Raw genomic sequence first — 21,329 nt, forward strand, 5'->3', positions numbered from 1 at the left:
TAAGGGTCGAGCGGCTGAACCACTTGTAACAGCTTAGGCCAGACTGGATGGCTTTCCCAGCTCAGAAAGAGGGCGGTCACACCCATATATGCACTGAATGCACAATGAAATGAATAAAAAACAAATCTGAACTGAGAAAAGTAAGTTAATGTGTATGCACAATGTAAGTGCATATTTACACATGACCATTAACCAGAGAAAACAAAAAGCAAAAAACACAAATGTCCTGAACTAAAAGTAAAAAATATACTGCAAATAATGCATAAAGGTAATAATAATAATGAGGGTATTTAGTAAACATAATTTTGATCAAAATAATGTACAAGCCATCCCGCCACGTCACGGCAACCCTTGTGGGACAGTCCCTACTCTAGTATTTAAAACCTTTTCACTTGCCAAGTGGCGTGAATGTGAAAAAAGGTCGAGCGGCTGAACCACTTGTAACAGCTTAGGCCAGACTGGATGGCTTTCCTAGCTCAGAAAAAGGGCGGTCACACCCCTATATGCACTGAATGCACAATGAAATGAATAAAAAACAAATCTGAACTGAGAAAAGTAAGTTAAAGGGAAGGTGCCGTGGTTTTTTATAATTACATGTCAAAGATAAAACAGTATAAAACAATGTTGTCCAGTAAGCTGCAGTACGGGGAGGGTGTTGTTCAGATAGTATACCTGAGGAATGCAGTGACTGGAGGCCTCCATGTTTTTTTTGTGGCTGGTGAAGGACACACCCCTCTGCCTCTTGACGGCAGCAGTGGGGCATAAGTGTAACGGTCGGCTCCCGACCTCGTGCTTCATTTACGGCAGACGCAGCAGCTGAAGGAATTTGCCGGGGGGAGAAGGAGGGCTATGTCGCAGCAGCTGAAGTTATCGTAAGTGCCGTCCGGGGGGGAGAGAGAGAGACTGCTGAGCTGTGTATCTAATCCTATCCTGCGTGATACTGACTGCTGAGCCGTGTATCTAATCCTATCCTGCGTGATACTGACTGCTGAGCCATGTATCTAATCCTATCCTGCGTGATACTGACTGCTGAGCCATGTATCTAATCCTATCCTGCGTGATACTGACTGCTGAGCCGTGTATATAATCCTATCCGGCGTGATACTGACTGCTGAGCCGTGTATCTAATCCTATCCTGCGTGATACTGACTGCTGAGCCGTGTATATAATCCTATCCGGCGTGATACTGACTGCTGAGCCGTGTATCTAATCCTATCCTGCATGATACTGACTGCTGAGCCGTGTATCTAATCCTATCCTGCGTGATACTGACTGCTGAGCCGTGTATCTAATCCTATCCTGCGTGATACTGACTGCTGAGCCGTGTATCTAATCCTATCCTGCGTGATACTGACTGCTGAGCCGTGTATCTAATCCTATCCTGCGTGATACTGACTGCTGAGCCGTGTATCTAATCCTATCCGGCGTGATACTGACTGCTGAGCCGTGTATCTAATCCTATCCTGCGTGATACTGACTGCTGAGCCGTGTATATAATCCTATCCGGCGTGATACTGACTGCTGAGCCGTGTATCTAATCCTATCCGGCGTGATACTGACTGCTGAGCCGTGTATCTAATCCTATCCGGCGTGATACTGACTGCTGAGCCGTGTATCTAATCCTATCCGGCGTGATACTGACTGCTGAGCCGTGTATCTAATCCTATCCGGCGTGATACTGACTGCTGAGCCGTGTATCTAATCCTATCCGGCGTGATACTGACTGCTGAGCCGTGTATCTAATCCTATCCTGCGTGATACTGACTGCTGAGCCGTGTATCTAATCCTATCCTGCGTGATACTGACTGCTGAGCCGTGTATCTAATCCTATCCTGCGTGATACTGACTGCTGAGCCGTGTATCTAATCCTATCCTGCGTGATACTGACTGCTGAGCCGTGTATCTAATCCTATCCTGCGTGATACTGACTGCTGAGCCGTGTATCTAATCCTATCCTGTGTGATACTGACTGCTGAGCCGTGTATCTAATCCTATCCCATGTGATACTGCTCTCCTGAAATACTCTGTGCTGCTTTCACCCTGCTGGTTTTATGTGTGATCTACATGGTTGTATTGTGTATGATCTATATGGCGGTATTATGTGTGAAGTATATGGCGGTATTGTGTGAGAACTCTATGGCAGTATTATCTGCTAAAAGGGGATCCATTCTAGGGTGGTTCTGGCTGAACACCTGCACACGGATCAGGGGTAATAGTTAGGTGCATTCAGGGGAGGGCTGGTGAGGCAGCTGAAGAGAGGGGTCTCATTTTTATCGTTACTGTATGGCTACATTTCCCCCATCCTGCTTCCCAGCGTCAACCTGGACTGCGCCTGTCGCCTCGCTTTCACACATCGCCAGGACAGGATCTGAGGAGGGGAATGGGGTCTTTGCCTGCAAAGTCTGGATCAGAACAGGCCATCAATCAGCAGTCTATGGGGGGCACAGAGGGAGATACATGGTGGAGGGAGCAGGGTTACAGCAGCACAGAGTATTTCAGGAGAGCAGTGTGCTGGTCTATGGCACCCTGTTCGGTTCCAGGGATTATACATAGAGCGCTGTGTTTTATACACATGGATGGACCGTCTACTTGTCTGCTCCACAGAACATCAGAAAAAAATTCTGCTGATTGGTGACCTGTTCTGATCCAGAAGCAAGCACCCAGAAGGGGAGGAGAGGAGACATCACACCATGTCAGCAGACTCCGCCCATAATTACTGCAGTGCAGTAATGTGAGCTAGTTGTACACTAGGTTTTTGTGCCAAATTTCAGTAGCTGCTCCCCCTAGTGTTAACAAGTGGAAATGCCAAACTTTTTAAAATTATTTTTCATATTTTGTAAAATTAAAAACAAATGATAATATTTTTTAAGAAAATGTAAACATTAATTCTTTACATTTTTTCAATTGCTGAAAAAATTTTTTTGGATGGCACCTTCCCTTTAATGTGTATGCACAATGTAAGTGCATATTTACACATGACCATTAACCAGAGAAAACAAAAAGCAAAAACACACAAATATCCTGAACTAAAAGTAAAAAATATACTGCAAATAATGCATAAAGGTAATAATAATAAGGGTATTTAGTAAACATAATTTTGATCAAAATAATGTACAAGCCATATCGCCACGTCACGGCAACCCTTGTGGGACAGTCCCTACTCTAGTATTTAAAACCTTTTCACTTGCCAAGTGACGTGAAAGTGAATAAGGGTCGAGCGGCTGAACCACTTGTAACAGCTTAGGCCAGACTGGATGGCTTTCCCAGCTCAGAAAGAGGGCGGTCACACCCATATATGCACTGAATGCACAATGAAATGAATAAAAAACAAATCTGAACTGAGAAAAGTAAGTTAATGTGTATGCACAATGTAAGTGCATATTTACACATGACCATTAACCAGAGAAAACAAAAAGCAAAAAACACACAAATATCCTCAACTAAAAGTAAAAAATATACTGCAAATAATGCATAAAGGTAATAATAATAATGAGGGTATTTAGTAAACATAATTTTGATCAAAATAATTCAAAATATATGTCTCAGGAGGCAGGCTCAGACGGTGTTAGGCCCAGCATGGATTGCACGTGATTGCACAAAGGTTAGAAAGGGTACCGTATCCCTGGATAACATGTATGGATAGCGTACACATTCAAAATATGTCTCAGGAGGCAGGCTCAGACGGTGTTAGGCCCAGTATGGTTTGCACGTGATTGCACAAAGGTTAGAAAGGGTACCGTATCCCCGGATAACATGTATGGATAGCGTACACATTCAAAATATATGTCTATACAGCATGAGGCAGGCTCAGACGGTGTTAGGCCCAGTATGGATTGCACGTGATTGCACAAAGGTTAGAAAGGGTACCTTATCCCTGGATAACATGTATGGATAGCGTACACATTCAAAATATATGTCTATACAGCATGAGGCAGGTTCAGACAGTGTTAGGCCCAGTATGGATTGCACGTGATTGCACAAAGGTTAGAAAGGGTACCGTATCCCCGGATAACATGTATGGATAGCGTACACATTCAAAATATATGTCTATACAGCATGAGGCAGGCTCAGACGTTGTTAGGCCCAGTATAGATTGCACGTGATTGCACAAAGGTTAGAAAGGGTACCTTATCCCTGGATAACATGTATGGATAGCGTACACATTCAAAATATGTCTATACAGCATGAGGCAGGCTCAGACGGTGTTAGGCCCAGTATGGATTGCACGTGATTGCACAAAGGTTAGAAAGGGTACTGTATCCCCGGATAACATGTATGGATAGCGTACACATTCAAAATATATGTCTATACAGCATGAGGCAGGCTCAGACGGTGTTAGGCCCAGTATGGATTGCACGTGATTGCACAAAGTTTAGAAAGGGTACCTTATCCCTGGATAACATGTATGGATAGCGTACACATTCAAAATATATGTCTATACAGCATGAGGCAGGTTCAGACGATGTTAGGCCCAGTATGGATTGCACGTGATTGCACAAAGGTTAGAAAGGGTACCGTATCCCCGGATAACATGTATGGATAGCGTACACATTCAAAATATATGTCTATACAGCATGAGGCAGGCTCAGACGGTGTTAGGCCCAGTATGGATTGCACGTGATTGCACAAAGGTTAGAAAGGGTACCGTATCCCTGGATAACAAGTATGGATAGCGTACACATTCAAAATATATGTCTCAGGAGGCAGGCTCAGACGGTGTTAGGCCCAGTATGGATTGCACGTGATTGCACAAAGGTTAGAAAGGGTACCGTATCCCCGGATAACATGTATGGATAGCGTACACATTCAAAATATATGTCTATACAGCATGAGGCAGGCTCAGACGGTGTTAGGCCCAGTATGGATTGCACGTGATTGCACAAAGGTTAGAAAGGGTACCGTATCCCTGGATAACAAGTATGGATAGCGTACACATTCAAAATATATGTCTCAGGAGGCAGGCTCAGACGGTGTTAGGCCCAGTATGGATTGCACGTGATTGCACAAAGGTTAGAAAGCGTACCGTATCCCTGGATAACATGTATGGATAGCGTGCACATTCAAAATATATGTCTCAGGAGGCAGGCTCAGACGGTGTTAGGCCCAGTATGGATTGCACGTGATTGCACAAAAGTTAGAAAGGGTACCGTATCCCTGGATAACATGTATGGATAGCGTACACATTCAAAATATATGTCTATACAGCATGAGGCAGGCTCAGACGGTGTTAGGCCCAGTATGGATTGCACGTGATTGCACAAAGGTTAGAAAGGGTACCGTATCCCCGGATAACATGTATGGATAGCGTACACATTCAAAATATATGTCTATACAGCATGAGGCAGGCTCAGACGGTGTTAGGCCCAGTATGGATTGCACGTGATTGCACAAAGGTTAGAAAGGGTACCGTATCCCTGGATAACATGTATGGATAGCGTACACATTCAAAATATATGTCTCAGGAGGCAGGCTCAGACGGTGTTAGGCCCAGTATGGATTGCACGTGATTGCACAAAGGTTAGAAAGGGTACCGTATCCCTGGATAACATGTATGGATAGCGTACACATTCAAAATATATGTCTCAGGAGGCAGGCTCAGACGGTGTCAGGCACAGTATGGATTTGATGGCCCAGATTACACAGCGGAGGAGCAGGGAGAGGTAAAGATTGCAAATGCTGGGGCCCTGCCCAAGCAAGGGGGGCCCACTCGTGGGCGTCGGTACTGGCACTGGGCCCCTCATAGTACAGCGGTGTGTCTGACGGCGGGTGTGCACCACCACCGTCAGAGACACTTGATTGCACTATGAGGGACCCTGTGCCAGTGCCCGCGCCCAAGAGTCGGCCTACCCACCTGTCCAGGGCAACGGCACTCGCACGGTGTCGTGCGGTAGGTGGTGACCCCGGCCATGGGGGGGGAGGCAGCACAGTTAGGGAGTTTTAGAAAGTGGCATATGTTGATGTTGGACATTCAGCTGATACAAAAGGCGAAATAGGTGAAGTACCAGGAAGAGGTGGACCAAAGCAAGCCATTTTTCTGTCACCCTATGTGTCATCAGGGGAAGGTGGGACAAAATCCTTGGAAACCCATGCGTGGTTCATTTTAATGAAGGTTAGATCATCCACATTTTGGGTTGACAGACGGGTCCTTTTTTCTGTCAGGATTGATCCAGCTGCACTGAAGACTCTTTCCGATAGCACACTTGCAGCTGGGCAAGCGAGCTCCTGTAAGGCATATTGTGCCAATTCAGGCCAGGTGTCCAGTTTAGCGGCCCAATAGTCAAAGGGGAATGACCTGTGTGGGAGAACATCGATATGGGAGGAAAAGTAGTTTGTTACCATAGTTGACAACTGCTGTCTCCTGTCACTTTCCATCGATGCAGTATTACCAGTTGTGTGAGCGGTATTTGAAAAATCAGTCCACAACATTGTCATGAAACCCCTGTCTCCAACGCCACTTCTGCTGTGTGCACCATGAACACCTCTGCCAAGCTGCCCCCGGCCCGTACGGCTCGTGTGAGAACCATCACCACTGCTGTGTGCTGGGAATGCCTCAAGCAACCGATTTACCAGAGTTGCTTGTTTATTAGCCAATATTAGGTCAAGGTTCTCCTGTGGCATGATGTTTTGTAATTTGCCTTTATAGCGTGGATCCAAGATGCTGGCCAACCAGTAGTCGTCATCGTTCATCATTTTGGCAATGCGGGGGTCCCTTTTTAGGATCTGCAAGGCATAATCTGACATGTGGGCCAATGTTCCCAGTGTCAATGATGCACTGCGAGTGCTGGGTGGAGGAGCACTTTCTGGCAAATCCACATCCCTCCAGTCACGCACAAACCCTGTACCAGACCTTGCCATGCCAACATTTTCACTTGCCCCACGAGATGCATCCTCCTCTCCTAAGTAATCATCCCCATCATCCTCCTCCTCCTCCTCTTCTTCCTCCACCTCATCCAGGAGAGGTCCCTGAGCAGACAATGGCTGAATGTCATCAAGGATTCCCTCCTCCTCTTCCTCCTCATCAACATTGGCTGCAGACACCTGCTTCTTAAGGTGCGTCAAAGTTTGCATGAGCAGACGCATAAGTGGGATGCTCATGCTTAGGATGGCGTCGTCTGCGCTTACCAGCCGTGTGCATTCCTCAAAACACTGAAGGACTTTACAAAGGTCTTTCAGCTTCGACCACTGCACACCTGTCAACTCCATGTCTGCTCTCAAAGTGCCTGGCCGTGTATCCTCCCACAAATGCATTATGGCCTGCCTCTGCTCGCACAGCCACTCCACCATGTGCAGGGTGGAGTTCCACCTTGTTGCAATGTCGATAATGAGGCGGTGGTTGGGAAGGTGGAGCAATCGCTGCAGCTTCTGCATACGAACGGAGTGTACAGGCGACCGGCGGATGTGCGCGCACAGTCTTCGCACCTTCTGGAGCAGGGCTGTTAACTCCGGATAATTTTTGAGGAAGCACTGCACCACCAGGTTCAAGGTGTGAGCCAAGCAAGGTATGTGGCTGAGTTTTGAAAGGGCTATGGCTGCCACAAAATTACGGCCGTTATCACTAACTACCTTGCCTGCCTCAAGATGTACACTGCCCAGCCATGACTCAGTTTGTCGCTTCAAGTACTCGGCCAGCACCTCGGCGGTGTGTCTGTCGCCCAAACACATCATCTGCAATACAGCCTGCTGACGCTTTCCACTAGCTGCTCGATAGGGGGACATATCGTGTGCAACAGTGGCAGCTGCAGATGGAGTGCTCGTACGACTGCGCTCTGTGGACTAGCTTTCGCTTCTGGAGGAGGTGGAGGAGGAGGAGGGTCGAACGCCTACAGCCAACTGTTTCTTATACCGTGGGCTAGGCAGCACTGTCCCACCACCGCTGTCCCCTGTGGACCCTGCATCCACCACATTAACCCAGTGCGCAGTGATGGACACGTAACGGCCCTGGCCATGCCGACTGGACCATGCATCAGTTGTGAGGTGCACCTTTCCGCTCACTGACTGCTTGAGTGCATGGACAATGCGGTCTTTCACATGATGGTGGAGGGCTGGGATGGCTTTGCGAGATAAGAAGTGGCGACTGGGTAGGTCATAGCGTGGTACTGCATGAGTTCGCGGAAAGCTGTGCTTTCCACCAACCGAAAGGGCATCATCTCAAACGAGATTAGTTTGGCAATGTGGGCGTTCAAACCCAGTGTACGTGGATGAGAGACTGAGTACTTTCTTGACCTACTCATAGTGTCTGGGAGGGTGAGCTGGACTTGAGAGCTGCATATGGTGGAAGTAGCGGTGGACAGGGCGGACTGAGAGAGGGTTGATGATGGTGATGGAGTTGGTGTTCTTTCTGATGGCCTAGAATCAGTCTTTCGTTGATATAACAGTGGGATTCCCTGACTGCTGTGGCCTTGCAACGACACCTCAACATTTGCTGCTGTGCTAACCGGTGGGCTTACAGTGGGGGAAACAATGTAGCGTTGCTGACTACCTTCGTTGTGATCAGTTGCACATGTGGCACTTGAGGTTTGGTGTTGTGTCCATGCTTGCAAGTGCATGCTGGTTAAATGTCTAAGCATGCAACTGGTATTCAAATTTTTCAGATTTTTCCCTCGGCTAAAGGTCTTTGCGCACTTCTTACAGATAACCTTGGCCTGATCATGAGGATTTTGTTCAAAAAAGTGCCACACTGCACTCTTCCTACTTTGGCAGACATTTTGCGGCCTAGCACGCTGTGATCTTTTGACCCTCTGGACAAGCTGTCCAGCAACTCTTTTGATGTTTGGAACCTGTCTTTGGAGTGCTCCGGGCCTGCCAGATAACAGCTGTTGCGATGTCGATGTCTGCTGTGGATGCTCCTCATCTGAGCTATTGGAAGCAGCACCCTCTTCCCCCAATGGATGCCAATCTGGGTCAACAACTGGGTCATCCATCACCTCCTCTTCTATGTCATGTGCACCTTCCTCTGTGTCACCGTGTATGGTGGTATAGTGTGCGGGAAGGTGCACCTGAGTCTCATCAGGGTCAGAATCTGGCTCTGTACACTGCGAGGACAATGTAGTGCTCTGAGTGAATGTACCAGCAGAATCATCCATCAGCGGCTGTGCATCAGTGCACTCCATGTCAGATTCATCTTGGCCTGGGTAATTCACCATTTCACTTGATAATCCAGGCATGGTATGTGAAAACAAATCCATGGAGTAATCAGTAGTATGGCCTGCGTCATCCTTCAATCTTGGTTGGGGTGAAGGACACAAGGAAAGGTGTGGTTCATGAACATGAGCCTCCAATGACGACTCAGTGCTTTTACTTTTTACAACTGAAGAAGAGGAGGCGATAGAGCTGGAGGCTGAGTCAGCAATGTAAGACAAAACTTTTTCCTGATGCTCTGGCTTTAAAAGCGGTTTGCCAACTCCTAGAAAACTAAGCGTTCGAGGCCTTATGTAGCCAGACGATGACGCAGGCTCAACACCTCCTGCATTCGGTCCTATTTTGCTCTTGCCACTACCATCAGATCCACCACCAACACCATCATTACCAGCTGCCAACCCCTGCCCAATTCCACGGCCTCTTCCACCAGCCTTCCTCATTTTTGGTAGAAATGTAGACAAAATCCAACAAACTATATAGTATGTAAAAAAAAGGTGTCTATAGGACAGGGGAGATTTTGAATCTCTGCACACGCTTTTGGACACTGGACACTTTTGGATTGTGTGAGGCCCAATGAATATCTGAGCGCTATGTGACAAGCTCGATGGCACAGCTGTGACCTAAGTGACTAGAGGATAAGTGAGAGTTTGAATCTCTGCACACACTTTTGGACACTGGACACTTTTGGATTGTGTGAGGCCCAATGAATATCTGAGCGCTATGTGACAAGCTCGATGGCACAGCTGTGACCTAAGTGACTAGAGGATAAGGGAGATTGGATTGCTTTTAAAAAAGCAGTTTGCGGAGAAGTGGGTAGACAGCAATGCCAGCCTGTCAGGAAGCCTTAAAAGGCAGCCCAACAACCAACACCACTGATACACCACTATATAGCCTCCCCTTGCACTGCACACAGTGACTGGTGTGTTGTGCAGGCCAAATTGCTATCAGCAGCAGAAGCAGTTTTTTTTTTCTTCTCAGCAGGACAAAAAAAAAAAATTGGGATTGCTTTTAAAAAAGCAGTTTGAGGCCCAATGAATATCTGAGCGCTATGTGACAGGCTCGATGGCACAGCTGTGACCAAAGTGACTAGAGGATAAGGGAGATTGGATTGCTTTTAAAAAAGCAGTTTGCGGAGCAGTGGGTAAACAGCAATGCCAGCCTGTCAGGAAGCCTTAGAAGGCAGCCCAACAACCAACACCACTGATACACCACTATATAGCCTCCCCTTGCACTGCACACACAGTGACTGGTGTGTTGTGCAGGCCAAATCGCTAGCAGCAGAAGCAGTTTTTTGGTCTTCTTCCCTGCCTAACGCTCTCCCTACAGAATCAGCAGCAACCTCTCCCTATACTGAGATCGGCAGAAGTAAGATGGCGGTCGGCGTGCACGCCATTTTATACCCCCTGTGACGCCCACCAAAGCAAGCCAATCACTTGCATGCCCTTTTGAAAGATGGTGGTGACCCGTGCCTATGTCATCACGTTGCCCACAGTGTCCGTGGATCCTGATTGGCTGAAAAAGAGCGCAAAACAAACTTTTGAAATGCGACTTTGGCGCGTAAGTCGCCGACCTCGTGGCCGACCTCATCCTAGGGTCGGGTTTCGTTTCATGAAACCCGACTTTGCTAAAAGTCGGCGACTTTTGAATTTTTTCGACCCGTTTCGCTCAACTCTAATCTTAATAGTTGAAAATATCAGAGCAGCCTGGTCCTCCTGGACGTGGGTAAACACCACTTGACACCACGTCCAGGAGGACCAGGCTGAGCTGATATTTTCAACTATTAAGATAAAATCGTGAGGAAGGCTTAATAGCCGAAACGTCGATTATTTGTCTGTATAGTATTGGTCTCAGTACAACATATCATGCCTTTTTTGGATGAATAAATAATAGATTCATATTATACTGTGTGCCGAGGTTTTTTCTAAGGAGTAATGTTGAGCCACCCCGCTAGTGTTCGAGTTCGGTTCGGTTCGTCGAACAGGAGGCAAGTTCGTCGAATGTTCGTCGAACGTTCGACGAACACCGTCGAGCCCCATTGAAAACAATGGTAGGCAAACACAAACACATACAAACATATAGAAAACAATTACAAAACACATTAAAAGGTGTCCCAAAGCAGACAAAATGCTCAGAAGACAAAAATAACATATGGAAAAGGGCAACTACATATAGAAAAGAGGAGGAGGAGTAAAAGGAGGAGGAAGAGACACAGCTATAGGCATGTCATGCCCTTATAAAGTCAAGAAAGGCTGGACTAAAAATCTAAAATAAAAAAAATCTAAAATTCTAAAATCGAAGACGATCATATACCGTCGGACTTCCCACCATAAATTATGCCAACTGCCGATAGGGCGGTGTTATTCCCGCGACCCTCCGAACAGCGTCCATGAAGGCAAAGTGTTTGGTTTCTGGGGGCAGTATGGTTGGAAAGCCGAACCTTAAAGGAGTGTCCAGAAGGGCACCACCAGGAGTGGAGCCTGCAGCTTAATTGGACTCCACACGGGCAAAATCAACCATGCCAGCCACGGAAAAGATGGACAGATTGCAAGCTTTGTTGATTCTGTGGGTGGTGGTGCATGGCCGTTTTTAGTTGTGCTAGCAATTTGTCAGCTTAATTCAGTTAACGAAAGAGACTCAGGCATGCCCCGCGGTCCGCGTCCAGCTTACTAGAGGAACATGCAAGGCTCTGGCACATGAGATCGAGCAATAACAGGTCTGTCATGCCCTTACATGTCCGGGGCTGCATGTGCGCTACACTGAAAGGACCAGCGCGTGTCGCTTACAGGTGCGGAAAACCCACTCAATCCCGTTAGTGATGGGGATCTGGGATTCCAATTCTTCCCCACGAACGAGGATTTCCCAGTAAATGCAGGTCAACTGGAATTCCGGAATTAGGCCTAACCGACATTCCAGAAAGAATGTGAAAAAATTAAGTGTCCAAACCACAGGTGCTGTAGCTTGCTTAACAGCTGGGCTCCTCTGCTGAGTAGCACGCAGTTCTTACATAAACAGGCAGCATAGCTTGGTTCACGGGTGGGCAACTCTGCTGAGTAGCAGACAGTGCTTACATAAACAGGCGGTATAGCTAGGTTCATGGGTGGGCTCCTCTGCTGAGCAGTAGACAAAGGTACTAGGCCCAAAGTATTCACTGGGCTAAATGGAGTTAAAAAATGGTTCTTACATAAACAGGCGGCACAGCTTGGTTCACGGGTGGGCTCCTCTGCTGAGTAGCAGACACAGTTACTAGGCCCAAAGTATTAACTAGGCTAAATGCAGTCAAAAACTGGTTCTTTCATAAACAGGCGGCATAGCTAGGTTCATGGGTGGGCTCCTCTGCTGAGTAGCAGGCAGTGCTACAAGGCCCAAAAGGATTTTCTGGACAAGATCCAGTAAAAAATTATTAGAAACACACACGGTGTAGCTACTTGACAGGTGCACTACACCGCTGGCTACCAGACACCGCTACTATGCCATGAAACTGTCTATTAACATTGAAAACTATTAATGTGAAAATAAAGTTACGCTTTTGGTGAACGAACCGTTCTTGAACGGAACCTCGAACAGCCGAATTTTAAGCAAAGTGTTCGAGTTCGACAAATGGCTCGAACACCGCCCAAAACAGCTCGAATTTGAACTTGGAGAACAGGCCGACTCGAACACTGCTCATCTCTAATCAGGAGGCAGACTCAGATGGTCTCAGGCCCAGTATGGATTCAACAAGATTGTAGAAAGTTGAGAAAGGGTACAGTATCAAGGGATAACAGGTATATATGTAGCATATTTTACACACTACAAATCTATGTCTATATATCAGGAGGCAGACTCAGACGGTCTCAGGCCCAGTATGGATTCGACAAGATTGCAGAAAGTTGAGAAAGGGTACAGTATCACTGGATACCAGTTATATATAGCATAGTTTAAACATTAAAAATCTCTGTGTATATTTCCGTAGTCCGACAAAGAAACTCACAGCCTCAGTATGGATTACACAAAAATCTAAAAGGTAGAAAAAGGGTAATGTATTCGAAGCATACACCAGTATACACTGTTGGGGCATTTTTCAATCTTCATATAGATTTCAGTCTCAGTAAGACAGTCCAGACTCTCCGCAAGAGGAAACAAGATGGATACAAGTACAAACGGAAAGTCGAGTGATTGCAGAAATTTTGGAATTACTAATCACGGGAAAAACTCCCGGGAGAATTCTCAGAGGCGATGCTGACCCTCAATTACTTTGTCTGTGGAGACAGCGAAAGCAGTTCTTGTGAAGAAAGGATTGCTACATCGCAGTACCGTGGATCCCATCACCGTTACTCATCTTCATCAAATTGTGATCACAGGGAGAGATGTAGACATTGTCCTCGCTGCCTATCATGATCTGTCAGGTAACTTTGGAGTGCAAAAGACAGAAGCCACAGGCCGTAGGTGATTCTATTGGATTGGCATGAGAGGACACATTTAAAAATGTGGGCAGGAATGTTACACATCTGTGAGTAGGAAAACCGTGAAAGCTGATGATAAACCACCACTGCATCTCATTGTGAGTCGACGTCCATAACAGATGGAAGCCATTGATGATCTGAAGATAGAGCCCAGCAGGACAGGGCATAGCTCTTAACCATCATCTATCAGTTCACCAAATTTGTATTGGCAGTTCCAGTGAAGGATTTAACAGCCCAGACTATACAACGGCGGAGCAGGGAGAGGTAAGTATTGCAAGTGCTGGGGCACTGAGGAAGCAGGGGGGCACACTCGTGGGCGGCGGTACTGGCACAGGGCCTCTCATAGTACGCCGGTGTGTCTGATGGCGGGTGTGCACCCCCACCTTCAGAGACACTTGATTGTATTACGAGGTACCCTGTGCCAGTGCCGTCGCCCAAGAGTGGGCCCACCCACCTGTCCAGGGCAACGGCGCTCGCACGAGTGCGTGGGCCAGGTGGTGACCCCGGCCCTAGGGGGAGGCAACCCATTTAGGGAGGTTGAAAAAATGGCATATGTTGATGTTGGACATTCAGCAGCTGAAAATGGAGGAATTGGAAAAGTCTGAGGAAGAGGAGGACAAGAGCGAGCCATTTTTCTGGCAACTTACGTGTCAGCAGGGGAAGGTGGGACAAATCCTTTGAAACCCATGCATGGTTCATTTTAATGACGGTTAGATCATCAACATTTTGGGTCGACAGACGGTTCCTTTTTTCTGTCAGGATTGATCCAGCAGCACTGAAGACTCTTTTGGATAGCACACTAGCAGCAGGGCAAGCGAGCTCATGTAAGGCATATTGTGCCAATTCAGGCCAGGTGTCCAGTTTAGCGGCCCAATAGTCAAAGGGGAATGACCTGTGAGGGAGAACATCGATATGGGAGGAGAAGTAGTTTGTAACCATAGTTGACAACTGCTGTCTCCTGTCACTTTCAATCGATGCAGTATTACCAGTCGTGTGAGCGGTACTTGAAAAATCAGTCCACAACATGGTCAAGAAACCCCTGTGTCCAACGCCACTTCGGCTATGTGTACCACAGAACCTCTTCCATGTTGCCCCCTACGGCTCGTGGGAGAACCATCACCACCGCTGTGTGCTGGGAATGCCTCAAACAAACGGTTTACCAGAGTTGCTTGTTTGCTAGTCAATGTTAGCTCTAGGTTCTCGTGTGGCATGATGTTTTGAAATTTGCCTTTATAGCGTGGATCCAGGATGCTGGCCAACCAGTAGTCGTCATTGTTCATCATTTTGGCAATGCATCCCTTTTTAGGATCTGCAAGGCATAATCAGACATGTGGGCCAATGTTCCAGGTGTCACTGCGATTGCTGGGTGGAGGAGCACTTTCTGGCAAATCAACATCCCTCCAGTCACGCACAAACCCTGTACCTGACCTTGCCACACCAAGATTTTCTCTTGCCCCCTGAGAAGCATCCTCCTCCCCTAAATAATCATCCCATCATCCTCCTCCTCCTCCTCTTCCTCTTCTTCCTCCACCTCATCCAGGAGAGTTCCCTGAGCAGACAATGGCTGACTGTCATCAAGGCTTCCCTACTCCTCTTCCTCCTCGGCTGCAGACACCTGCTCCTTAATGTGCATCAAAGTTTGCATGAGAAGATGCATAATTGGGATGCTCTTGCTTATGATGGCGCCGTCTGCGTTTACCAGCCGTGTACATTCCTCAAAACACTGAAGGACTTTACAAAGGTCTTTCAGCTTCGACCACTGCACACCAGACAACTCCATGTCTACCCTCAAACTGCCTGCCCATGTATCCTCCCACAAATTCATTACAGCCTGCCTCTGTTCGCACAGCCTCTGAACCATGTGCAGGGTGGAGTTCCACCTTGTTGCAACATCGATAATTAGGCAGTGCTTGGGAAGGTGGAGCAATCGCTGCAGCTTCTGCATACGACTGGAGTGTATAGGCGACCGGCGGATGTGTGAGCACAGTCTTCGCACCTTATAGAGCAGGGCTGTTAACTCCGGATAATTATTGAGGAAGCACTGCACCACCAGGTTCAAGGTGTGAGCCAGGCAAGGTATGTGTTTGAGTTTTGAAAGGGCTATGGCTGCCACAAAATTCCGGCCGCTATCACTAACTACCTTGCCTGCCTCAAGATGTAGACTGCCCAGCCATGACTCAGTTTGTCGCTGCAAGTAGTCGGCCAGTACCTCCGCGGTGTGTCTGTTGTCGCCCAAACACATCATCTTCAACACAGCCTGCTGATGCTAGCTGTTCAATAGTGGGACACCACGTGTGCAACACTAGCAGTTGCGGATGGAGTGCTCGTGTGACTGCGCTCTGTGGACAAACTTTCGCTTCTGGAGGAGGAGGAGGAGGAGGGTTGAACGCCTACAGTCAACTGTTTCCTATACAATGGGCTAGGCAGCACTGTCCCACCGCCACTGTCCCCTGTGGAGCCTGCATCCACCACATTAACCCAGTGCACAGTGATGGACACGTAACGGCCCTGGCCATGCCTACTGGACCATGCATCAGTTGTGAGGTGCACCTTTCCACTCACTGATTGCTTGAGTGCATGGACAATGCAGTCTTTCACATGCAGGTGGAGGGCTGGGATGGCTTTTTGAGAAAAGAAGTGCTGACTGGGTAGGTCATAGCGTGGTACTGCGTAGGCCATGAGCTCGTGGAAAGCTTCGCTTTCAACCAACCGGTAGGGCATCATCTCTAACATGATTAGTTTGGCAATGTGGGCGTTCAAACACAGTGTACGCAGATGAGAGGATGAGTACTTTCTTGTCCTACTCAGAGTTTCTGGTATGGTGAGCTGAACTTGAGAGCTGCATATGGTGGAACTAGCAGTGCACATGGCGAACTACGATCAGCTTGAGGAGGAGGCTCTATGTGCATTGGAGGAACTACTAAGGGAACAGGATCCTAATCCCACAGGTATGTTTCCCCTCTCTCTACGTCCTAAATCCATTAGGTTTCCCCCTTTGTCCCTGTGTCCGGCAGTGGAGATTTTTACCAAATTGGTAGTGGAAGATTTTCGTAGAATTTCCACTAGACGGAATTTTGACAATTTGACGGTACAGCAATGGACAGCAATACAGGAATTAAGATCATTTCCCAATATTGTGATAAAACCTGCGGACAAGGGGGGAAACATAGTGCTGTGGCCACAAGAGATGTATGAGAAGGAGACCAATAGACAGTTGAGAGACAGGGTGACTTATCGGAAGATAGATCACAGTCCTTTAAAAACATTTACTGACAGTTTAGAAGAGATCTTCCTTAGGGCCTTTGAACAAGGCATCATCCCAAAACAGATCTATGAGGGTCTCCTTACCAAATTTCCTAGAATTCCTACTATATATTTTATACCTAAGATCCACAAGCATCCTTTGGAGCCACCGGGGCGTCCAATCGTGTCGGGCATTGGGGGGGTTGTGCGAACCCATTTGCAAATTCATTGATCATTATCTGAAACCACTGGTGGAGGCACTTCCCTCCTATGCTCGTGACACGATGGACGTCCTGGCTAGGATTGATGGCATGTCATTGGAACCCGACATGTTTCTAGTTGTGGCGGATATTGAATCATTTTATACTTGCATCTGCCACCAAGATGGTATTGATGCTTGCAGATTCTTTCGTTTGGGCAGCAACTGGGATGGCCCAACATGCGATTTGGTGTTGGAATTACTTGACTATGTCTTAACTCATAACTTCTTTGTGTTTAAGGACAAGTTTTACTTGCAGCTATATGGCACTGCCATGGGCGCGGCTTGTGCGCCCTCTTTTGCTGGCCTCTTCCTGGGGTACTGGGAGAGGGAGGTCTTTGCGGAGGGGGGCGGGCAGGCCGCTGACCATGTGCAGTGCTGGCTGCGCTACATTGATGATGTGTTTATGGTGAGGCAGGGGTCACAACAACAACTTAAGAAATTCATGGAGGATTTGAATTGCAATAGATATAACATCAAATTGACATATACTGTTAGTAATAGTGAGGTGGACTTTCTTGACATTAAAATGCAGGTGGATTGAAACCTAAACCTACAGGCAGATATGTACAGAAAGCCCACCACTGTCAATTCTCTTCTCCATGCCAGATCCTGCCACCCCCAAACAACGATATGGGCCATTCCGGTTGGCCAATTTTTACGTATCAAATGAATCTGTTCTGATGCCAAATTCCGTAATCAGGCGGATAATCTTACAGATCATTTTCTTTCCTGAGGCTATAGTAAACGATGTGTAAAAAGGGGTTTTGACAGGACAAGAATAGCTAATCGATTATCCTTGCTATATCCCACTTCAGATAAAAAGCAACAGCAAGGTGTTGTTAGGTTCATTTCTACATTTAATGGGGAATGGGATGATATGAGAAACATACTCAGTAAACATTGGAACATTTTGAAAACAGAACCTTCTTTAACCAATGCTATATCTGAACGTCCACTCATGACATACCGTAGAAGTCCAAATCTGGGAGATATGTTAGTACATTCCCACTATGTCCCTTTCAGCAAAAACCCTTTTAATTCTTGTGGTCCCCTTTGGGATGTTATCCCTGTGGGGACTGTGTGGCATGCAAAAATATTTTGCGCCCTTCATCTTTTCAATCAGCTGATGATTTGAAAACTTTTTCTATATGTCAGAATATTACCTGTAACACCTCACAGGTGATTTATTATGCAACATGTGGGTGCCCAAAAATTTATGTGGGGTTAACTAGTCGCCAACTTAAAACACGGACTAGAGAGCACGTCCGTGATATCTTGGCAGCCAAGACCGTCACGGACCTGACACAACTCAAAACTATCCCTCAGCATTATAAATCAGTGCAGAACTGTGACCCAAAAACTTTTCTTGTCAGAGGTATCCAACATATAAAAAGTGGAATAAGGGGAGGCGCCTCCTTGCCCAAAAGGAATGCAGGGGGATCACGGTTTTGGGCACCATGACTCCACAAGGAATAAATGAATCATTAGGATTTGCGTCTTTTTTTATAAATTGAATGCCTGTCATTTCTCTTGAAGGGATCTTGTTTGTCCCTTTATCTCTTTTATTCTTGTTTTTATGTTTTGCTTTATTGAGCAATATGGGTAGTGTGCATTCGTATGCATGTATATTTATATGCATTCACGCGCATGCGCACTTGGTTTTGTTTTCTTTCACTTTATTCCTTCTTTTGACTTGTTTTTTTTTTCTACCCAGGTTTATATATACATTGTCATCGATTTCCATACTTATGAGTTGGGGCTATACATCATACATCTGAAGAACTTCTGCGAAGATTGATGAAAAGAAAGAAATTTCCTTATATATCGTTCTTATATTGATTCATGTTATTATACTGGTCAGTTTCTGAATTAATGTTTATCTTTTTTGTATTGACATGCTATCAACATGTTAATATGTCCATTCTTATTGTATTAATATGTTAACCTCTGTTATGAGAGGTTAATTTTATACTGCCAATAATAGTGTTATATCTATCTTCTAGTATTGTATTATTTCTTGAGATAGGAGATATCTTTATTATTTAATATTATTTTTCTAAGCAGTATTTTCTTTACATAGCATTTGGTGGTTCCATGCCCGCTGGTAGTCTATCAGTAGTGCGCTGCGTTGCCACGGTGACTGCTTGGCGTCAGTCCTCCCGGTGTGACGTCAGCGCGCTCGGGTCTCCTCCTTTGTGTCTCTGGCATCGCCTGGGAGATGGCCAGGCGCCGGTCGCCCCCGGGTGACATCACCACACTCTGGATCTGCTCGCGGATAGTGGTGCCATCTGACCCAGGGCGCATGCGCCCCTCCCCTCTCTACATTGGTGTACAGTAGCCATATAACTTGATGTGGCCGGGGATAAATGGGTGGGATTTATTTCTCTAGCCACGCCCACCGAGGAAGCCGGACTTTCACCGCAAAACACGCGTTGGGGCTCTTTGACCAGTGGCTGTGCTATGACATGATGGGTATGTGTTGATTTCTTATACCGATTTTTGTATGTGCGGGCATTGTGCAATATATTTTTCTATGTGACCTCAACTATTTTTTGATCTACAATATATTGCGGCTCTCTTCAGTGTGGCACTCTTTGGCCTGTGCGGTGATGTTTTTACAGCTGCAGCTGACTCCATTACAAACCATTTAGGTCCACACAGCAATCATATGCACCTTACCTGTTGGTGAATACTATAGGTCCGCTGCGGCTGCATGCCTCACCGACATGTCAATAGCCATATATACATAATTTGTGAGGGGGAGTGCGCAATAGATTGTGGTCAGTGTGTTGACATTTTCTACATTGTGTTACTTCTATTGCACATTTGATATGCACTTATTCACCTTAACATTATTGTTTTAATTGACCCTTTCATGGTCCTTTTTCTTGTTCCAGGCTAAACTTACCTTTTGACCATCTTATGCAACATTACATGTCCTGTGTCTCACATTTGTGCCTTTTTATAGACGAATAAAGCATTCATTACATAGCTTTTTGACTCTTGTTTTCTCCGGTCTTTTTCAAGTAAGATAGAGTCGTCGCTATGGACATTTCATGAGACCAAATTCAGGGATTTATTAATACGTGTTTAAAATGCATTTTTGGAGTTCTTTTTTCATAGATTCAGTCTTTCGTAGCAATAACATTGTGATTCCCTGACTGCCTTGGCCTTGCGACGACACCTGAACATTTGCTGCTGGTGGTGTGCTAACCGGTGGGGTTACAGTGTTGGAAGCGATGTAGCATTGCTGACTACCTTCATTCGGAGCAGGTGCACATGTGGTACGTGAGGTTTGGTAGTCAGTCCACGCTTGCACGTGCAGGGTGGTTAAATGTCTAAGCATGCAACTGGTATTCAAATTTCTCAGATTTTTCCCTCGGCTAAAGGTCTTTGCGCACCTCTTACAGATAACCTTTGCCTGATCATTAGGATTTTGTTCAAAAAAGTGCCACACTGCACTCTTCCTACTATTGAAGACATTTTGAGGCCTTGCACGCTGTGCCAATTTGACCGTCTGGCCAAGCTATCCTGCAACTCTTTGGGTTTTTGTAAACCGGTTTTGGACTGCTACGGGCCTGGCAGATAACAGCTGCTGCGATGTCGATGCCTGCTGCGGATCTTCCTCCTCCTCTTCTGAGTTATTGGCAGCGACACCCTCTTCCCCCAATGGTTGCCAATCTGGGTCAACAACTGGGTCATCCATCACCTCCTCTTCAATTTCATGTGCACCTTCCTCAGTGTCACCGTGTAAGGTGGTATAGCATGCGGGAAGGGGCACCTGAGTTTCATCAGGGTCAGATTCTGGCTCAGTACACTGCAAGGAAAATGTAGTGCTCTGAGTGAATGTACCAGCAGAAAAATCTAGCACTGGGTGTGCATCAGTGCACTCCATGTCAGATTCATCTTGGACTGGGGAATTCACGATTTGACTTGATAACCCAGGCATGTTATGTGAAAAGAGCTCCATGGAGTAATCTGTTGTGTGGCCTGCCGCATCCTTCACTTTTGGTAGGGGTGAAGGACACAAGGAAAGGTGTTGTTCCTGACCAGGAGCCTCCACTGACGTTCCAGTGCTTTTATTTTTTGAAACTTTAGAAGAGGAGGCGATAGAGCTGGAGGCTGTGTCAGCAATGTAAGCCAAAACTTGTTCCTGAAGCTCCGGCTTTAAAAGCGGCTAACCTACTCCCAGAAAAGGGAGCCTTCGAGGCCTTGTGGAGCCAGATGATGATGTAGGCTCAGCA

The 21,329-nt window shown here is 46.6% G+C and overlaps 1 long non-coding RNA gene across 1 annotated transcript; it reads left to right on the forward strand.

The window, feature by feature from the left end:
• The first annotated feature begins 568 nt into the window (after positions 1-568).
• On the forward strand, positions 569-19,080 carry LOC141087823 (uncharacterized). Its single transcript, XR_012231731.1, has 2 exons — positions 569-872; positions 18,800-19,080. It is a non-coding gene; the product is annotated as an uncharacterized lncRNA (long non-coding RNA).
• Positions 19,081-21,329: the final 2,249 nt, after the last annotated feature.

The sequence above is a fragment of the Dendrobates tinctorius genome, unplaced genomic scaffold (genome assembly GCF_039654945.1).
Source record: "Dendrobates tinctorius isolate UK_male_01 unplaced genomic scaffold, ASM3965494v1 ptg000035l, whole genome shotgun sequence".
Classification (NCBI taxonomy): domain Eukaryota; kingdom Metazoa; phylum Chordata; class Amphibia; order Anura; family Dendrobatidae; genus Dendrobates; species Dendrobates tinctorius.